A 5,937-nucleotide genomic window follows, 5' to 3' on the forward strand; every position below is an offset into this window, starting at 1 on the left:
AAAAATATAAAGTCTATTAATTTTAAAAAAAGAAAAACAGTCTGGCTGTGGTATAGAGAATAGATTGGAGGCGAGCAGGGGAGAATGCAGAGGACTAGTTAGGTTTTTCTATTGTTGTGCTGGGTTCCTTTGGGACAAGTTACATAAGCTCTGAGAGCTTCAGTTTCTCCATCTGTGATACGGGAACAAGAATATAAAGTGACACAGGGTATAGGAAGTGCCTCACAGAAAGCCTGGCACAAGGCAGGTGTTCAGTTCACTCTGGCAGAACGTGAAAGAATGAGCATGATGCTGGGAAGAATGGCAAACGATGTCAGGATCCAGAGCTTTTTGTGGGGGGATAGTGGGCATCCTGCGATGGTGTTTTGTAGCAGGTAAAAAGTCTCAGTGTCTATTGGCAGGGGCAAAAGGATTTAGCAGAGTGTATGGCCAAGGGCTAAAGCTGTGTTTTGTGCTTTGGGGGAAATAAATCATAATATAACAGCTAAGACTCATTGACTGCTAACTACATGGCAGGTCCTATCGTAAGTGCCTTTTGTGAATTAGTTCCTTTCATTCTTTCAACTGTACCTCAGGCTAGGAACTATTATCATCTCTACTTTGTATCTGGTGAAACCGAAACACAGAAAGGACCATCAGCTTGCCCCGTATAAGTGACAGAGCTAGTTTAAAAGAAAATCAAAGGATACAAACCTGAGTTCACTGAGGAAATAGGTTTTGTAAGCACAGAACCATCGTGAAATGGCACAAGAGACGAGCTGTGACCAAGGACCCAATCACGGTGGGAAGAAGTACAGTAGAGCCCTTAAGGCCATGGGTTTTGAATGAGCCTTCCTGGGTTCTTTTAAACCCTGGCTGCTCCACTTACTTAGGCAAGTTATTTAGCTACTCTGTGACTCAGTTTCTGTTTCTGTAATATGGGGATAGTAACAGGCCATACCATTTTTAGTCAATATATGTTTCAGAACAAAGAAGGACAACAGGAACTTCTAAAAGAGCAAGCTTGGGGCTTTAAACAGGGGTGGGGCTCAAACCTGGCACCCAACCCACAGTTATCAAGTGCCACACTAGATGCCAGCTTGTTGCAGTGATGAAAACAACATGACCTCTGCCCTCAAGGACCTCCCAGTCTGGGGTGGGGAGATAGGTACAAATGCAGAAAATAAAACAAAAGGCAGGATATAAGAATTAGTCACTTGTTCAACCAAAACGATGCCAGTCACCATTCTAGACACTAGGGATGTAGTGACTGGCAAAACAGACAAGTTCCCTGCCCTCAAAGAGCTTATGTTCCAGTGCTGGAGATAGGCAACGAACACAAACATAGCAACAGTGATGACTGCTGTTAATTAAAAAATAAAGCAGGGTGAGGGCTTAGAGAGCCACGTGGGAGGTTATTTCGGATAGGATGGTCAGAGAAGGAAGTGGTAGCACCTGAGTAAGGCCAAAATGTCACAAGGGGTGAGCTGTGTTCATACCTGGGAGAAAAGTTTCCCACGCTGAGAGAATAGCAAGCGCAAAGGCCCTGAGGAGGGGAGAATACACTTGACCTGTTTAAAGAACGGCACAGAATAGGAGGACTGGTGTGGCTGATGGAGATGAAGCTGGAGAGACAGAGGAAGTCTAGACCACAGGGTGCCTACCGAGCACAGTCAGGGCTGTGAATTCCACTCTAGGAGGGATGGGAAGCCCTTGGCAGGTTTTTGGGGTTTTTTTAAATTAATTTATTTATTTTTGGCTGTGTTGGGTCTTCGTTGCTTCGCGTGGGCTTTCTCTAGTTGTGGTGAGCGGGGGGGGGGGCTACTCTTCGTTGCGGTGCGCGGGCTTCTCATTGCAGTGGCTTCTCTTGTTGTGGAGCATGGGCTCTAGGTGCGGGCTTCAGTAGTTATGGCACGTGGGCTCAGTAGTTGTGACTCATGGGCTCTGGAGCGCAGGCTCAGTAGTTGTGGCGCACGGGCTTAGTTGCTCCGCGGCATGTGGGACCTTCCCGGACCAGGGCTTGAACCCGTGTCCCCTGAATTGGCAGGCGGATTCTTAACCACTGCGTCAGTAGGGAAGTCCGCCTTGGCAGGTTTTAAACATGGGCTTGGCATCTGATTTAATTTCAGAAGAATCACTCTGGCTGCTGTGTATAGAGAATGGATTGAAATGGGCCATGGTAGACTAACGTGTCTTTGAATTCTTTGCTGCTCCTTTCATTAACAAGTGGGATCTCCTTAAATCTAGTTTTCCCCTGTGCTTGTCTCTGACCACTAGCATGTGGCAGAAGTGACGCTGTGAAACTCCTAACTCTGGCCTTTAAGATATTTACACCTTCTATCCCTCTTGTAACTTGTCCTCTTGAATACCAGCTGCTGTATGAGAAGTCTCACTATCCTGAGACCACACTGCTGGGAGAAAGTGCAACAGACACGTGGAGAAAGAGAGACCACATGGAGGAGCACCAAGGCACCAGAGACATGGACATGAAGATGACAGGACCTTCCAGCCCAGCCAAGCCACAAGGCATGCAGCAGCAGAACTGCCTGTTCCAGCCCTCCAGACTCCTGACCCACAGACCGCAAGCAAATAAAATGATTGAGGTTTTAAGCCATGAGGTTTTGGGGTGGTTCGTTACACAACAATTGATAACTGAGGCAGAGGCAAGGAGGCCAGTGAGAAGGGTACTGCAGAAATCCAGGTGAAGGAGAAAGGTGATTCTGGTCTACGGTAGGAATGGGAGTGGAGAATCAAAAAAATGCTGATATGAGAAAAAGTTTTACACACACACATCATCATCACCATCATCGGGAGAAACTCAGGGGTCTGGAGTCCCTATATCACCTAGAGAGGATGGCACCGGTTCCATCTCTGAGGCTACCTCATTCAATGAAGGGTTGATTGTCCAAGGGTTGACTTCCTTTTCAGAAACTTCACTGCCATCAGGACAAACACTACAGAAGGTAAAGGGATATATTCCAGAATGCCTGGAAACAGGCTTAACAGCACAGAAATACTCTTTATTAGCAAAATGAAGACATATCAGAGAAAACTGTTCATCTTAATATAACATCTAACGTTTATACACTACTTCATAATTTATCAAGTATGCTCATACCTATTACCTCTTTTGATTCTATCCACTGTCCTGTGAAGTTAGAATTGCCATCCTCATGTACAAATGAGGAAACACACTCAGAAAGGAAACACTGTTCTAAAGCCCCGTAGTCAGTAACTAGTAGAGCTAGACTTTGAACCTGTAACTTCTTCAAGCAAGTTCAATTTATTTTTGTATATGACTGTTGCTAATATTTCCACATTTGCTTTAAAACTACACAGAATAAAATCAAATAATGTATCATTCCATTCTGTGTTTTAGTTATCTGCCTGTGGCTCTTCTTCGTAGGCTAGTTGTGCAATGGATTTTAAAGCAAAGTCCTTGGACTCCTGGTCTTGAAATCTTGTAGGTAGAGTTTGACAACATGCAGATTCCTGGGCCCCACCCAGGAACCAGACTTTCTGGTAATGGGGCCTAAGCACCTGTATTTTAATAAATAGGCCCGGGTGGGGGAGAAGGGGTGTCTTAAATTATTCGCCTTCATGGGAAAGGTTGAAAGTCACTGAACCGGTGGATCAATCAGCCCTTCGGAAGCAGATGGACATGCTTAAATGAAGAGACAAGAGTCTGAAAACATTGAGCAAACTGTAAATGGATCACTCCTCCATGTTGCCTGGGGTGAGGAAGGGGGCCTAGACAGTCTTCTCCTTCTCCTCCCCCGTCCACCAGACTCACTCAGGGGCCAGGAAAGAAAGAGTGTGCAGAAGGAGTCGTGGGGTGGGAGGGCGAGGAAGGGGCAGGCTGAACATTTCGAGAGCAGCCACTATGTTTCAGGCATTAGCAGGCTTCCTCTTTCGGCCCTAAATAGGCAACACTTCCATTTTACAATTGAAGAACGTGGGAATCAGGGAATGAGGTTACTTGTGCAGTCACACAAATAGTAAGTGGGGAGTCAAGATTCGAACCCAGGATCACCTAGCACTAATGCTAGCGTTGTTTCTAGCATCAAGCTGTGCCGACCAGGTAGAAGGGAAGTGTGACATGAAGTCATGGGAGTTTGAACCCCACTCCCCTACTCATTCTCTGTGTGACCTTGGACCAGGCATTACCCTTCTCAGAAGATGTTCCTTCACTTCTTTCAAAAAGGGGATCAAATTACCTGCCACTGAGAAGTCCCCAGCTACCCGGTAGCCTGTTAGTAAAAGGTGATGGCTTCTAAATGAGAAACAGGACGCCAAAGTCAAAAGGGTGAAGTAATCATCGGGCAATTTCTCCCACAGTGGATCGTGTCAGGTTGGGAGCAGGTGCCCCGGGATGGCAGAGTGGGACCCAGTGCGGGAGCCATTCCTGGGAGTAGCTGCAGCATGTGGGAAGGAAGGTGCGTGTGGGGCGGGCAGGGGCTCTCCGGTGGCCTCTGAGGTCTCTCCCATCCCCAATTTCTATGATCCTGGGAAGCAGGAGCCACACTGTTTTTCTCTGTCAGTGCTCCGCTCCCACTCCTGGGGGAGCTGGCAGATCTGCTGCTGGCTTGTTGGCTGGAGGCGCATGGGTAGCGGAGCCTGGCATTTCTTTACAGGCTCTCACTGTCTCTTTCTTGTGCTGCTTTCTTCCCGTTCCCACGCCCCACCTCTGCAAGTCCCCAGGGATTCTGCTTTCTCCTGCAGTGCTGAGGGCAAAGGCCTTGGGCAAAGAGATAGATCGGGCCTTCCCCCACCAAGGCTGCTCTGCTGGGACCCTCAATGCCTCATTGTCCCTGGCCTCCCAGACCCCGTCCCCTCCCAGGGAGAGAAGGCGGTGGGCGGTGTGCTGGTCAGCAAGTCCACGCCTGGTGCAAGCTGGCTGGGGTCCTCTCAGTTGTGAGCTTTTTGCTTTGCAAAGTTGTGGGATTCTTATTCATTTGAAGAGTCGGCCAGTCCTGAATGCCTTCAGCAAAGATTTCGGCACTGAGCCAGGCGCTTGGGGTACAACTTGGAAAAACAGTCCTTAACCTGATCCTCTAGGAAGGTCCAGTCCAGTGGGAGACATGAGAAGTAAATAATGACTAGTGTTCTCCTGAATCCATCACAACGCAGGGAGAGCAGTAAGAACAAGAACACAGAGCCATTGGTTGTGTTGGTTCATTCCTTCATTCATTGAACAAATAATTATTGGGAAACTGATACATGACAGGCACTGTTCTAGGGGCTGGGAATATGGGGAGCAAAACAAAGTCCCTGCCTACATGGTCTTCTCTTCTAGAAAATAATACAATAAAATAAATTATATAAATAGCACATCTTATCTATATCTGTAATGTAATAATTACATTATATAATCAAAATATAATATAATATACATTGATTATAATGTTAATATTGTTATATTAATGTATTATCTAATTACATAAAGCATATCATCTGTATGTATTATTTTATATTATACATTATAATAATATTACATTAATATATTTTATTTATGTACCTAATCTATCAGCTATCGATCAATCAATGAATCATCTATCATCCATCTATTTACCTATCTATAGTTTCAGGCAGTGATGACTGCCTGAAGGAAAAAAATGTATAGTTGGGGCTCGAGTGTGGGGACAGTATGGTCTGGCAAGGTCTCTCCGAGGAGGTGGCATTTGATCAGATATTTGAAAGGGTGCGACATGGTAACATCTGCAGAGTGTTTCAGGAGAAAGGAAGAGCAGGTGCAAGGACTGTCCCCAGACACCGCTTACCTACTTCATACGTATCATTCTCAGAAGCACGGGTAAGTTACTTCTTCCCACTTTACAAATGGGGAAACCAAGAGCTAGGAAGGTGGAAAGACTAATCCAGGGCCTCCCATCTTGCAGAAGGGAAAGCTGAGACCCACCCCAGGTAGTCTGCTCTGGCCCTGCAGGTAGGCTTTCAGCC

At 46.3% G+C, this 5,937-nt stretch overlaps 1 pseudogene; it reads left to right on the plus strand.

Annotated features, from left to right (window-relative positions):
• The first annotated feature begins 509 nt into the window (after positions 1-509).
• On the plus strand, positions 510-5,024 carry LOC149748069 (uncharacterized; annotated as a pseudogene).
• The last annotated feature ends 913 nt before the right edge of the window (positions 5,025-5,937 follow it).

This window comes from Delphinapterus leucas, chromosome 11 (genome assembly GCF_059928025.1).
Source record: "Delphinapterus leucas isolate spDelLeu-1000000601 "Yukka" chromosome 11, BTC_Dleu_Yukka2, whole genome shotgun sequence".
NCBI lineage: Eukaryota > Metazoa > Chordata > Mammalia > Artiodactyla > Monodontidae > Delphinapterus > Delphinapterus leucas.